Source organism: Falco naumanni, chromosome 7, assembly GCF_017639655.2.
Source record: "Falco naumanni isolate bFalNau1 chromosome 7, bFalNau1.pat, whole genome shotgun sequence".
NCBI lineage: Eukaryota > Metazoa > Chordata > Aves > Falconiformes > Falconidae > Falco > Falco naumanni.
In genome coordinates this window covers 46979002-46993844 of record NC_054060.1, presented here as the reverse complement: position 1 = coordinate 46993844, position 14843 = coordinate 46979002, and the positions used below count along the sequence as shown (strand labels likewise).

Sequence of the window (14843 nt, the reverse complement as noted above, 5' to 3'; positions counted from 1 at the left end):
TGTTATACTCGTGCCATCCACATTGTTTTCTCCCATAAGCAAGCATGTGAGATCACTTCATTCATTTTTATAATCCTGCAAAACAATGACTATCTATCCAAAGCCAGGGTACAGCAAAGGGTGCAAGAAGGAGCACAATGTAGCGTAGAATAGCAAGGTCAGAAGTATAACTTTGTCTCTAACCTCATCCTGAGTGTCCTAAAATTAGGAACATTTGAAAGGTCAGCAGGCTTTTTGTGGTCCCTGCAGTATTGAAAAGGGGTGACTGAGTCTGCAAAGGATTCAAGTTCCCATGATCTTGTATAAAACCATTTCACCTATGTTAGGAGAGCGCAAAATACTAGACTTTCACTTTTGTACTGTCTGAATTCCATCACTCAGTGATAAATGACAATACAAGCCACAAGGAGAATCAAGCCTAATAAGTCCTAGTTTTCCTTTGGAAACACTGATACAACAACTCTGAACAGCATCTTATGAAACCACATTACAAGAAGAATATGCACTATTATCTTATTCAGTGATAGCTTAAATGGTAAAGAGGAGACAATTAGAGTATCAAATAATATACCATCGTTTCACATTTTTGTTAGCTATAGTTGATATATACAGCATGGGTGGAGAGTAATAAGTAGTGGAAATAAGGTTAAAGATGAAAAAGAAAGTATGATTGTTACAATCTGTCACTTCAAAATATGCCTTATGCACATCTGTACTGATGAGGCATCACAGATGGGGAAAGAACTCTGGAAGCAATAATTAGGTCAAGTTCTCCTAAGACTTGCAATTTTGGTGATTTTTTGCAGAAAGGGTGAAAGAAATAAGGACTGGATATCTGAGGACATAGAATCTGTTAACAATTTATAGTTGATAGCAATTGCATGTAGTTACCTCTGAAGGAATGCCCTTTGCTACCTCAGACAATACTTTCTTACAGTCCATGACCTCTCAGGCTAACTACATTCAGCTGTAACAATGAAATTGCCCACTACTCCAGGAAGACTTTTGAATACAGGAAACACAGTTTACACAAAAAATCGACTTGGATTATGAAACACACTATGAAACTCAAAACTAAACAGATAAAGTCACCACCAACCTCACCTTTAAGTATGAAATATGTATCTTTGTTTTAGATTTCCATCTGTATTTTTTTCCAGAAGAGTTCAGAACAAACCACGTCCAAGAAATCAGGTGAAGAGTAACTAGAAAGATGGGAAGACAGCCCACTGAGACTGAACATATTTTCAACCTATGCTACCAAAAGCTATTACGCAGAGATACAGGGGCAAACTTATTTAATGCTTTCCTCTGTTCTGTCTTCCCAAACCAAGTACATGCATTAGCAAAAGAAGTAAACAAGTAAAGCAAAGTCCACAAACTAAATTATTTTATGAAGATAGAAAATTACATTTCTAGTCTAAAATGCTTAACAACCATTCACAGCAAGAAAAAATGTGGACAGAGCAATGTTTAGTGGCTTGTAAGCAGAGGGAAACAGAGAAGGATATACCAACTTAGACACCTCTATATTTAGCCCATCTCAGACTTGGAAAGAAGCCTGGCACCAGGACCAACTATGGCAGGAGTTCCTATCTGGATTCATATCCAGAAGCCTAAGCTAGAAAAAAGCTCTGGGACATTTTGGCTTTAGGTGTTGAACTCCTGTGTCAGCTTAAACGATGGGCTTGTTCAGGCTGGAGGCCCAGGCTGCTGATTAGTCAGCGTTTCAGAGGTACGACATGCAGAGCTTGCAAATCTCTCCACTCTAAAGAGAACTATGAAGGAGGCAGACACTTGATCACAAAACTAAGTTAGTGGGTGGGCTACTGAGTGGACAGGTCAATATGCACAGTGAGTACCTGTTTGCCCTCAGCATAACCTTCAAAATTACTCTCCATAAACATTTCAGATTTGACAAATTAATAATTTCAAAGGATGTTTTTCTAACTAACCCAAACAGAAATCTGAGGTACTGAGATTGAGTCAGAATACTGCCACAAAAAGCAGATCACCCAAAAACTTCTTGGGCCTTCTGTTAGCACTCAGCAGAGAGGGAATGATGGACTGTGCAGTGAAATAATTTTGGGGTGTTCTGTGCATTCAAGCTAGACATGTTTGTTGATGACAGGATTGGAAGTCTGGTCATGAATGCGCAGGCTACATTCCTTTTACCTGCAGAATCACAGGCTGAGGGTACAGGGGACTCAGAACCACCTAGTCTGCCCTTCTGAATATCAAAATATACAAAACACAATAAAGCATATTTCACTACAATGGCCTTTCACAAAGACCCAATATGTGTACATGGACTCTGAGAGATAGAGAAAATGCAGCTTCTTCAAGCAGTTTTTAAAATGGTGAATTATTTTCACCATTAAAAAATCTACCCTTAATTTGTAATCTGAATTTATAAGACCTCAGTTTCCAACTATTTCTTCTTCTTATAGTTTTATTCTAGAAAGCATTTAAGCATCTATCTTTTTCCCTCATACAATAATCATATCAGTTCTCAAGTTTCTTAATCAATAGACTAAAGTTTGAGCACTGAATTTTTCCTTTTTTTTTTTCCCCAGCATCAGAGTGGTTTTGTGTTTCTTTTCTTCCTTTTTAACATAATTTTCAAAATGTGGACTAAGTGAAATGTAAATAGTATCCCAGTTTTCCCACTGAAATTGTTAAAATCACTATTCTATTTCCCTGCTTATTCATCCAATGGTACAACATAGTCTTTTTTAACAATATCACTTTGGGAACTCATACAGAATTTCTTGCCTGTTACGGTCTCAAATCCTTTTCAGACTTGCTTTTACAGACAAATGTCCCTCATTCTGAAAGGTATATCTTGTATCTGTCCTTCTCATACATAATATTTTGCATCCAACATCACTCTGCACATCTGTCTTATTTATCATGCTGATGCTTACTGTTGCAAGGAAAAACTTATCAAATCATGTGATTTAAATTATAGTGACTTAAACTATAACCAACATTTAATAAACTGGCACTCCCTGCCAGCTCAGGATCAGCAATACAGCAGATAAACCATAATATTAGATACTTACAAAATGACAGTAAACACCTAAAAACTTCTAAACACCTCTATATAATTAATCCCCCAAAGTAATATCGCTCAGATCCTCATGGACCACATGGGTTACAAGCACATCCTCACTTCTGGGAGTGCAGGCTCCCCTACTTGCTCACTCCTTTCAAGACATGGGTGGTCCAGCCCTGTAGGGTCCCATGCTATCTGTTAATACACAGGCCGGGAAGAAAGCACTCAGAGTTTACACATGCATTTACAAAGTGTGGGTCCCTGCGTGTTGCACCCTGTGCAGTCAGTAACTCCACTGGCTCCTTACAGTATCCAATGCAGAGGCAGCTCAGTCAGGCCAAGCCAAAGGTTGCAAGGACATGGGGCAACATCTGGCAGTGTCAAACAAATTTTTTTGCTCTGTTTCTCTCACCTGCCTAGCCACTCATGCTTAAAAAGTTTAATGTTTCTTTTATACTTTTTTCCCAAGATTTGTTTCAGAAGTTTGGTTCGGTTTTTTGGGGTTTTTTTTAGGTTTTGGGTTTGTTTGGGTTTTTTGTTTTGTTGTTGTTGTTTAAATTCTCCTCAATAGCATCATCAGTTTGGTGACATGCCCCCTCAGTTATCTTGGCCACACAGTTCACCCTCATGTTCCCATCCCAACAGCCAGCTGTGGGCCCTACATTTAGGTTAAGTGTAATTCTCTGTCAATGATCTGTCTAGATCATTGATACAAATATTGTAAAAATGTTACAATATCTGTATAATTTGTTCAAATATATTTCCCCACAACACTTAGTTTTGAATATCTGACCAGTACTTCCAAGCTATTTAAGTATCCTATGTAATTCAAAGTTTAAGTGCACTATATTTAGATAGTAACTTCTATCTACCAACCTTTCAGCGTCATCCAAGAGTCAAAGTGTTTGCTTGATAGAAAATACTTCCCATAATAATGTACTATTGCAATTAAACATTCCCCCTGCATTAATTCTATATCAGCTGAATCCTGTGTTGGATTTTCTGTTATTTTACCTACAAGTTATGTCAGACTAAATGGTTAATGATTACCTGGTTCATTGCACTTGTTTCATCGGAATGTTTTCTAGATATATATTCTGGAGTACTCTTTGGAAAAGTATAAAGAGACTATTGATCTAAAAATATTTACCCCTAATAGAAGTTTTCCAATATCCTTTAACTTGCTTTTTCTTTTCATAAGAATTTTTAATCATGATTTTTCCAGGTAATAAATAGAAATACTTCTCAGTTCTGCATCACTACTGCCAATAACTCTTCATAAGATAACTCCAATAAAAGCAAGAATAAGAAGAAGGATAGTCCCTCATTTCTAGTATATTCTAAGCCCACCATTTTACAGCTTTTTTTCTTTTTTAATAGGCCTTATCTCTTTTCCTCTTTTTTTTTACCTACTATATAGTGCTTTGTTTGATTTGGGTTTAATTGAGCCTGTCTTTGATACAAGGCAAAATTATGCCAAAATTTAGCAGAGTTGAATGTGAACTCATTTATGATTTGGGTTTTTTTCTCTTGCAAAAGAATATTTTCCTAGAAACTGTCCAGTTCATATTCACAACCTTCTGTTCATATGTTCTCTCCATCAATTTTTCTTATAATTTTCCTCAGGTTTAAAAGATAGGTCTTTCTGAAGAAGCATCATTGGCTGCATTTTACCTTTCATTTGCTATAGGCAATCATCAGCTTCATCTTTCTCTGTCACAAAAAAAAGAAATCTTATCTAGATGATACTTTAAATCAGATGCAATACCTTTTGTGATAGGAAACTATTAGCTATATTTTCTGCAATTCTAAATGACATTCTACTACTGCTGCATGAGATGTTTATACATATCCCCAAAAGTGAAATTTCCCATTAAGAAATACAATTATTTTTTTCCACATATGTGGAAAGTTACTTATGGACTAAGCCATCATCTGCTATGGTTTCATTCAGCAGTCTTTAACGGTTACCTCCAGGCCTTTCCTTAATGTATACAACGCAATCTTCAGGGCCAGACTACTCAGTAAAATGTACATTACAGAAAGAGGGATATCAACATGAACATTCACTGAAGGTGAGGTTTTTCGACCTCAAAAGAGAAATCCATTATGGTTTTAATTCCCTGCACCACATACAGTCGAAATTCACACGGGCGTTAAATGCAATAAAACTCTTATTGAAGTGGTAGACTGCACTGCATACGAGCAACCTGAAAGGCTAATGGGGTCACCACCCTTCCCCTTGAGTAGCTGTTGTCATCAACAACCCCAACAAAAATGAACCTCAGTTCTTTAAATGATGTAACAAATATAAAAGCTTGCCTCTGGAAAAATAATATATAACCACTTGTAGAAGAACCTGCCTGTCCAATAAGGGCTCACAAATAAAGCACTGGCAGAGAAAATTGTTGTAAAACCAGACAGCTAAGTAAAAAATCCTTAACACAACACATATGCCCTTTGGCAAAGAAGCTCATGGAATTTAATAAATTTTTGCACACTTCATTTGAAACTTGCATGTATTGATGGAGGAAAAACTATAGTTCCTTAACTTAACCCTTATCTGTCCTTGAAGATCTTCTTCTATAGCCTTTAAAAAGCAAACTATAACATTTCTTGCTAAACTGACATGTCACAATATTCAGTTATTGATGTGAGTAGATAATGCACAGAGATTACACTACCACCAAATTCTCTAACTCATGACTGAGGATTCAGCCCTAAAGTATGACATTTTACAAAATATCTTGTTTTGTTAATACAGATTTATGTTTTGCTGTGGCAGTAACAAGGACCAGATTGCTTAATTATCCATCAATTATTACATTATACACAGATAAAAAAGAAACATTAATACCTGGAACGCCATCACAGACTCCAAAGAGAACATGGAACATTTAGAAATTTAAAAGTTTATGGCATATTAATCCAAAATGGTATTTGGATGATCTTTTTATGTCTGCAAATATAAATACTTATTGTTTATTTCTGGAACTAAAACAAGTTTTGTACTTCATTTAGGAGAAAGAAAAAATAAAACAAAAAAGCCACAGAGCAGGATCAATCCTGATGAAGTAATTACTAAAGCTCCAGTTGAGATTAGCTGGAGCAGAACTGGGTTTATCTTTGCACGATGACAGAACAGAAGAGAAAGAAATGTAAAAAGAATGAAACTGGTTGTATGAAAGTGTTACTACAGAACCAACTACTTCATACATGTTGCAGTGCTGCATTAGAACAGAACAACAGGCATCAGCGAATAAAAATCAAAACTATCCTTTTAATTTATTCTCTGCAAGACAGAATTCACACTTACACCAGTTTATGCATAGCCTGTCACCCCAGCCTCTTCCACTTGTTCACTAATAGTTGGGTTTGGAGATTAAAGAGAAAGTAAAATGTTGGTTTATAGCTGATGAGGACCCAGTAATTTTCATCCCTAGCTCCTTAATTCAAATTCCAGCCAAGACAATGGAATCTGATAAGCTTCAGTGATCTGATGCCTGGGCAGTAGCCCAGTGCATGAGAAGTGAGGTGAGCACCTCCCATCCCCACTCCAGCTGGCCACCTTTGTTGACATCTCAAAGACACTGGGGAAAGTTCAAGGTGCATGAACAGAATTAGTGCCTGCCCAAGTTCTTAAGGCAATCTTGCTTAAGATCATGCCTGAAGTACAGTGATAAACAGTGTGAGGAAACCTGCACTGTTGTTACTCACGCTGCACTCTGCTTATCAATAAACCCGCTCTTTATGTGCTTGGCTGTATTTCCCATGTAACATGGCACATTAGTGAAAAGACTATTGCCGTGAAAGTGAAGAAGTTTGTAAGCAAAAATCAAATGTGCCGGAGATGTAAACTACGTTAATACGTTCTGAAAATTACTGCTACTGGCTTTCAGGGTTAGGCCTGACCCTTAGAGCAATCATTCTTATATATATAGTGAAGGAAAAACACCAACTCCTGGGCCTTCTACAAGTCAGTGCTATACATGCTATAGTGTCCATACAAACATGAAAGGAAACCACATTCATATTTCTGAGGATTATTTTAATGCACAGGACTGTTTAGATCCCATAGCTGCAAATAACGGAAAAGAGATCCCTCAAACACAAAGAGCATTACTGAACGCTCAGAATTGCTACTGGTTCACAGAAGAAAACTCATTCACCTAACTTAACTTGCTGTGATACTTCAGAGTAAGCTTTATGTAGTTGCATGTGAAACCGTTGATGCTGTAGGTTTTTTTGCTTTGTTTTGGGGTTAGTTGGTTTCCTTTATAATTCTCCTGCTTTCCTGGTTTTATTGCTCCCCCACAGTTCTGACCTAACAAGTACAAGCTCTGCAGCAAATACTATGGGAGATTTTATTCAGTGGTCTGATGCTGCCTCTCTCCCTTTCACAAGCAGCAAGAGTAAATCTTGTCTCAGAACTGTGAAAACAGAATTTCAAGAGTTCTTACAGTGGTGTTAGTATTTGAATTTACAGAAACTCTGATATATACCTGAAATGCATTTTTATCTGCCCAAGGAATAGATTCAGTCCTGAGAAATTAATTGTTGTTTCTAATTGTCAGCGACTGCTACAATTTGCTTGCCTGCAGCTATCCAATTAACATAACACCACTACACAAAATATTGTAATATGCTCAATGTCCTAACAACAAGAGTCTCACACTCCACTCCTATCCAACAATTTCCTCCTAATTGGGTTTCCAACATATTAGAAAATGACAGCGAAGAACATACAGGCAGACATATGCAAACAGATAACACAATCTTCAAACACCTTTTCCTATTGCTGTGCAAAGTTCTGTGGCAATATCCCTGGTCATTGTGTATATTGAGAGAGAGAAAAACAGTGAGAGAGGGAAGAAAAGCTCAACTCCAGAAGTGGAAAACATGTAACTTGTGCCCTGAGATATTGCTATGGCAACATTTAAACAATGAACAGAAAGCCCTGCAGGATTCTGCTCTTGCTTCCTTGGATACCAAATGTAAATCCTGATTCTCTTTTATTGTGTGCATGCACAAGCATCTGATTTTTGCCTTTTCCTCTAACAGACAGCAAAGTATCCAGGCCCCCTACCAGGAACTATGCGTTAATTCACTTCCATGTATTGCAGCTTGTGAATATGCAATTAAAACACATCACTGGGACACTCATCTCCCCTCTTGCATCCCCATTTCTACACACCAAGAGAAAAAAACACCCATGACAGTACAGCTAAATAACAGGTACTCTTCCTTTCTGAATAACATCATTAAATAAACCACTCCACATTATCACAAGCCAGCTCCAATGACTTCTGCCAGTACTAGAAGCAGACACAGGATCCTTTCAAAGGGCAGATCCTTCCCCACACTGCTAGACTCAAACATGCTGCAAGGCTGCCTTGCAGACCACTGTGGCTCCTGCTATTACTAAAGCCTTCTCATCTGGGTTGTCCTGCGAGGGCAGCATTTTATAACCAAAAGAGGCTTGGTTTTCACTATGATTTTCATAGAGCAGTTGGCAAGGGAATGGTTGGGGCTGCAGGAGAGCCCCTGCTAATGCTTGCCCAAAGTCCAGTCAGCTTGACTACTCTAAAAATAACTTGGTGGGTGCTAACTGCATTTATTCAGAGTAATTTTCCTTCCAGACTGAAAGTGGCACTAATTCCAGCACCCTTCTCTCTCTCCTCGTTACCTCGCTAGCAATTAGAAACAAAGGAATATCTCCAAAAGCCAAAGTGAAGGCACACTGACAAGACCGAGATGGAGGCTCTCTCACACGACTGCTGTCCACAGTGCACTCCTTCAATGAATATACTGCAACTTCACTCCTGGACAGCTTGGCTTGTGGGTTTTCACCAGCACCAAGCTCTCTCAAAACAGGCTAAATTCCTGTCCTGAGCCCCATTCAAAATCTTCCTGTCTCATATGGCTAGGGCAAGAATCTTCATGTCAAATGGGAGACGGCTTTTTAGGTGACAGGCAAATCATTTTAAAGCCTATATGTAGGAAGCCATGGCAGCATTTTGGGAATCCCTTTCTTTTCCTCTAGTTCCACACAACTGCTTGCACTGGTGCCCATCTAGGGCATTCTATCTCGGGTCTCACCCAGTCTGAATGTTTGTTTTTCATTAATCAGTTCTATCAGGCTGGGAGATACTGTCTCCCAAACACAAAATTTGCTGTTCTAGCAAACTGAACCTGCTCCTGTTCTAGGTCAGTGCAAATCATTCCCAATACGTGAAAAGACACGGACTAGCTAGCTCCTTGCATTGCTAACCTACAGTTTACCAAGAATACCTGAAGTCTGAGTTGTTCTCCAGGTCAGAGATCACACAAGTAGAACAAATGGAGCAGGAGTCTCCAGTGGAGCGCTCTCTTTCCTTCTGCATAAGCATTTGGTGTCTAAATATACACATAATGGTGGCTCCCTGTACAGCGCCCAAGTCCCAGCTGCCTGGGGTTATTACCAAAAGGATTGTCCGTGGTTTGAAGAGAAGACAACCCGCAGGACCAGCATATGCTACTGAATGACACACCTGTCAGGCACATGCAAGAGAAGCAGCAAAGACAGCCAGTTCTTGCCTCTGCTAGAGGAGATTTGTTGCTCCTCATTTAGCTGGATGTTTGGATTGACATTTTTGGCCATTTGTTTTATGACTAGCCCTTTGGCCTCTGGATAAGCCCCAGCACAAATGCTGAGAAATGCTATACGCACTCCCACTTTGAGACTGAATGAGTTAAACTCAGGGTTGTTCCATGTGTCTTTTGGCTAGTGTATTAAATGAATCATTCAGTGAAGTGTGAAACTGTTGCCTCTTTAGAAGCAGACAGGCATCCCTAGCTTTTTAATGTTGACAAGGTTTGCCTATTTCAGCCCAAACTGGTGGCTAAATTTTCCCAGTGCTTCCTTATTGCATCAAGAAAATCCTCCTGCTAGTTATTGTACAGAATGAATGAGGCACCTATGGCAGCTTTCTATTGTCAGAAACTGGAGTTGCTCTATCAAATTTTCTGTTTATGTGTTCACTTGACAGCAATCTAGGGAAAAGCTTGGAGATGCCTTTTCCTTAGCCAGCTCCTTTTTCCTTCAGTAATTACTGAGCAGCAGCTTAACATAAATTTAGCTGCTCTATTACTGCAACTGCTGATGTAAGTGTAGCCCACAATAGGGTATAGACTTATAATGATACAAGAAGGAATGGAGAACAGAGTTTTGCACTTATTTTCAGATGCTGACAAACTTATTGCCCATTTAGTGTCCCACCAGGAAGCATGTGCCCAGAGAAATAAACGAGGCTAAAGTACTTCATACTAAACCGATTTAGCTATACTGAGAAAGATGGGAGTAATTGGAGCCGGAAGGAACAATTTTTACTGTGTCTACTTCCCTCTTTTTCTAAACACAACAGCATACAGGGTCTGCTTTGTTTGCGTGGCCAAACAAAACTCCCAGAGGTTTCCTTAGGAGCAGAATTGCACCCTAAATCTTAATCCTTTACAGGTAGCCAATGTTTAAGAGGCATGACCTCCAAACAGAAGCACATGGGACATATTTGAGAGACAGAAGGTCTATTTTTATGCCAAAAGATTCAGAACATTCACATGAAGTAACAGTGGTGATGTGAGTGAATGGAGAAAGAGAGGGGAAAAGGAAAATGCTAATATTTATTTATGTTTTTATCTAGGGAAGTTAGAGCTCTGGTATGTGTTGTTTCACACAGAAAGCTTGTGAAGAGGGAAATGCTGCCAGGAAAAAGCATTAAATTCCGGCTGTACCAACACCTCTTCTATCCCTGCCTTCTCTCCCCTCCTGCAGAGTATTGCAGCTAGAGGAAAGTAAAATGAGTGGCAAAGAGAGTTCTGCACCTTGACTGCCAGAAAATATCTATATCTGTTCAATGGCTCATTTAATTAACAGTTTCTCTTTCTCTCGTTCCAACACTTTTGGCCTAATACTTTCAGCTGGAGCCTCTACATGTGAAGGCCAAGGTTGAGAAGGGCAGAGATGAGGGAGAAGAGAAGGGGAAGAAAGAGAAAGAAAATCCCCTATCTAAAAGCTAAGCAGTCATGCCAGGAGAGGGGTCAGAAGTGGCACTTTTCTCCACAGGAAAACAAGGACCTCTATAACACAGTGGTGTCATCCTCCCTTTATTCCACACCCCCACACCAGATTTCTCCAGGAAGGGAGAGACATTTACTGGTCTGTTACACATCATTGCTGATCTGTGAATCCCACCATCTACAAGCCACTTTTTAATTATTTTCATTATGAGCATAATAACAAAAACCTTCTAACACCACAGTACCCTCTCACTGGTCGACAATCAAAGTAAATCTTCAACTGCCATGAAAGTCCTAGGGGAACCTGAAGGATTCACCACAAAATCACAAAGAATTTCCTAGGAGATCTGGAGGGTACGGGTGGCTAGTACAGCAGTTTCCTAAACTCCCCTTCAATAGAAGAATGTCCTCTCTGCCTGTTACTGCTTTTTCTTAGCAATGGAGTGTAAAACGTGCCTTTTCTCTCAGAGCTGCCTCCTCAAAATCCACTAAAACCCCTTGTCCTACTCCTCCCCGCCCCCCCCCCAAAAAAAAAAAAAAAAAAAAAGCGCCATTCTTCACCTCCCTGCTTGATTACAAAATTTTTCTATTAATACCATATTGATCTGCAATGTCAGACTGGATGCCAGCATTCAGATCAGAGCCCTTTCTGTATTTTAAATACTTGCTAAATAAATAAATAAAGCCCCTCCGTGCACGCAATTCTATGCAACTTGCATCCATTTATACATATGGGCAATCAGACAGCACCCCCCACTCACTGCAGGGGCTTTCTCAAAAGATTTCTTTGCTAGTGAACGTTCAAAAATGCTTTTGAGCCACACAGGCAGGCATCTGCAACATCTTACCAAGGCTAGAGTTTTACTAACAGGAACATTTGAGATACTGTGAGAATTCAGGTCTATCCTTATTCCTTCCCTTCTCCATTCCCAACCACCCCCCTCCAGCCATTATCAAAACCCAGTCAGATTCTTTATTCAGGTGGGGGAAACATCCAAGAAAAGAGGGATAAAGAAGAAAGAGGAGAGCCAATGGGTCACATTTCCTTTTTGAAAAAAATAATAAAATGGAAAGTGCACTTACTGTATCCTCAAAGACTATCCGGCTGGAAATCCAAGCGGTTATGAAAAACCAGGGTGGGGGAGGGGTTAGAAAACTATTTCATTTCAGCAACCAAACCGAAATTAAAAACAAGAAAGGAAATAAAAATAAAGGATATCCAATTGCAATTTCCCAGCAATTTCATTCCATATAGGTGCCAATCCAACCCAACACTGCTGAACTCTCCCCCTCCGGCAATTTTGCTTTCTTCTCTGTCCTTTATTTTCTCTGTGGCTTTCAACTTTTCTGCTTAAAAATGCTGTAGTGGAAATGTTGCTGTTTGCCTTCACCGGAGAAGAGTCATTTAAAATAACAGGAAAAAAACACAAATCCTTGCAGAGGATGAATGGTCCTTCTCCTTTCTGAAACTTTTCATTCCACTGTGGATCCTTTGCCTAGTTTCTTTTTTTCTGAGGTTTTCTGCCTCTCTGGGTCCACTGTTCTCCATTGCTCACTATTTGTTTTTTCCCTGGCGAGCAGAAAGGGCTGTATTTCTTTTTAAGGAACCCTCCATCTGTGTTCTTTTAATGTAATTTTGTTATGACACTTAAGATCCAGGTCTTGCCAGGCAATTTTCTTCTTCCCCCTTCTTTGCTGTACTATCAATTATCCAATCCGTGTGTCTCCACATTTGAACAGGGATTCCCATTCTTCTTTTTCTCTATCCCTCACCTCCTTTAGGAAAGAATCTCCTTTTGCATTTAAATGTTTATTTGTGTCTGTCAAAACAGTAAACTTTTAGTCTCTCTCCTCCCCCCCCTCCAAAGATCTGATTAGATTTCCAATCACAATCCAGTGCGCAATTGGATTTTTGATTTCGGCAAAAAGCCAGCAATCCACAGCATCAGCACCCTCTCCTCGCTTCAAACTCCACGTTATATCCTTTTGCCTTCCCTCCAACTCCTCTGCATTTTCATAATCTCACATTAAATGGAATGGAGGAGGGAGGCAGTAGAGAAAAATTCAAGATTCCCACCAGCTGTCAAGAATAAATCCATCCCCTTGTTATTTTTTAAACACTTAGGATGGGTGTTTTTAACGCCCACTCTCCCCTTTGCCCCCCACACTTCTCAAAATCTTTCTGATGTTAAAACTCCCCCAAGGGGGCACAAAAGAAGCCCGGGGAGGCGCGATTTGTCCTCTTAGCTGTAAATTTCACAAGCACCCTTTGCTTTTCATTTCAGCTTCCTCTCCATCTTTTGTCCAACAGCTATACAGATCCAGCAGCACCGAGACAGATAAACTTCTATTTCTTCTTTGAGGAGAGAGAGGGAAAGAGAGAGAGGAAGAAAGATAAAAGCTCTCCAGTCTCTGCCTCCCTTTTCCTCCCTTTCTCTGTTTCAATGCAGGTCTGATCTCATTTCCAAGCTCAGCCTGGTGTATCTCAGATCTACAAGTTGGATTTCCCTTCTGCACAGCAGTGAGTTAGTCTCCCATCTTCTTCCACATGCCAGTTATCTTCCCCCTTTTCTTCCTTCCTTCCTGCCTCCCTCCCTTCCAAGATGATACATTCCCAGGAGCACAGCCGTTTCGTTCAGTTTTTAGTTTCATCTCTGAAATGCATAGCCCTTTGCACAGCCGAAACCCTTCTTCCCTCCCATTAGCTTCAGCTTGAATTCTCCCTGTGTGTGCACGTACGTACGCATGTATGTATATATCCAGTTCCAGACAGCTGCTGCTGTTGCTGCTGGGAGTAGCTCCGCTTTTCTGTCGCTCTGGTTTTCTCTTACTCCCCACCTTTCAGTGGCACCCCAGGATTTGCAAATGTCCCAGGGCCAGTCTTTCTGGCTACACTCCTCCTTCTCCCCTTCCGTTCTCTCCCCTCTGTTGGTTTTTTTTTTGTGTGTTTTTTTTTTTTTTACCCCTTCCCCCCCCCCCCTCCCCCCCCCCCCCCTTTTCTCTGCTTGTGATCAGTAAAATACAATTACCCAATTACCTCCCATCATCTTAGCACTGATTGGTCAATTGCATTAACACTTGATGTCAGGGAAAGGCTATGGGAGCTGCTCCGACGTGGCACTGCTGCCATCTGGTTGACAGTCTGGGAACAAACTCAGGGTTACCTTAAGAAATCTCGAAGTCTGAAAGCAGTAATTGAAAAACAAGGGATCATCTTAAGGAAAGAAATGTCAAAACTCATTTTCTTAAAAGCCTGCCTGATTCTGACGGTTCAACCAGTATTCACAGGTAGCAGCCCAGCCGCTGAAGCAGAGAGAATTACAGTAAAATGAAATGAGGTATAAAGTTGTCTTTGCAAAAGAAGTACAGAACGACCAGTATTCACAGATACAGATTCTAGCCATGGATGCAAAGAAATGACAACAAAATGAAACGATGTATAAAGTTATCTTCGCAAAAAATGGAACAGTGGAAATAATTTGCATGGAAAGACAATTTTCTAATTACAGAAATAAATGTCTAAAACTTGTATACACATAAAAGTTACCTAAAACTAACTTAAACATTAAACCTAAAGCATTTTGGCAGATGATCCAGGCCAAAAGTCCCATGAAGTGCTTCAAGGTTTCAGTGGGTTTAGGTGATGGCTCCAGCGAGCTATTAAGTAGCAGCAACGCAGCAGTGCAATGTCTGGGCTCACCTGTCCAACCGGCCACAGTTTGGTTCGGAT

At 39.9% G+C, this 14843-nt stretch overlaps 1 protein-coding gene across 2 annotated transcripts in view; it reads right to left on the bottom strand.

Annotated features, from left to right (window-relative positions):
* LRRC4C (leucine rich repeat containing 4C) overlaps window positions 1-14031 on the bottom strand; it is a 98153-nt gene extending 84122 nt beyond the window's left edge. For both annotated transcript variants that reach the window (XM_040602336.1, XM_040602337.1), the window contains exon 1: window positions 12197-14031. The gene's annotated coding sequence lies outside the window, so the exon portion shown is untranslated. The remainder of the gene's footprint in view (window positions 1-12196) is intronic.
* Between the last annotated feature and the right edge of the window lie 812 nt (window positions 14032-14843).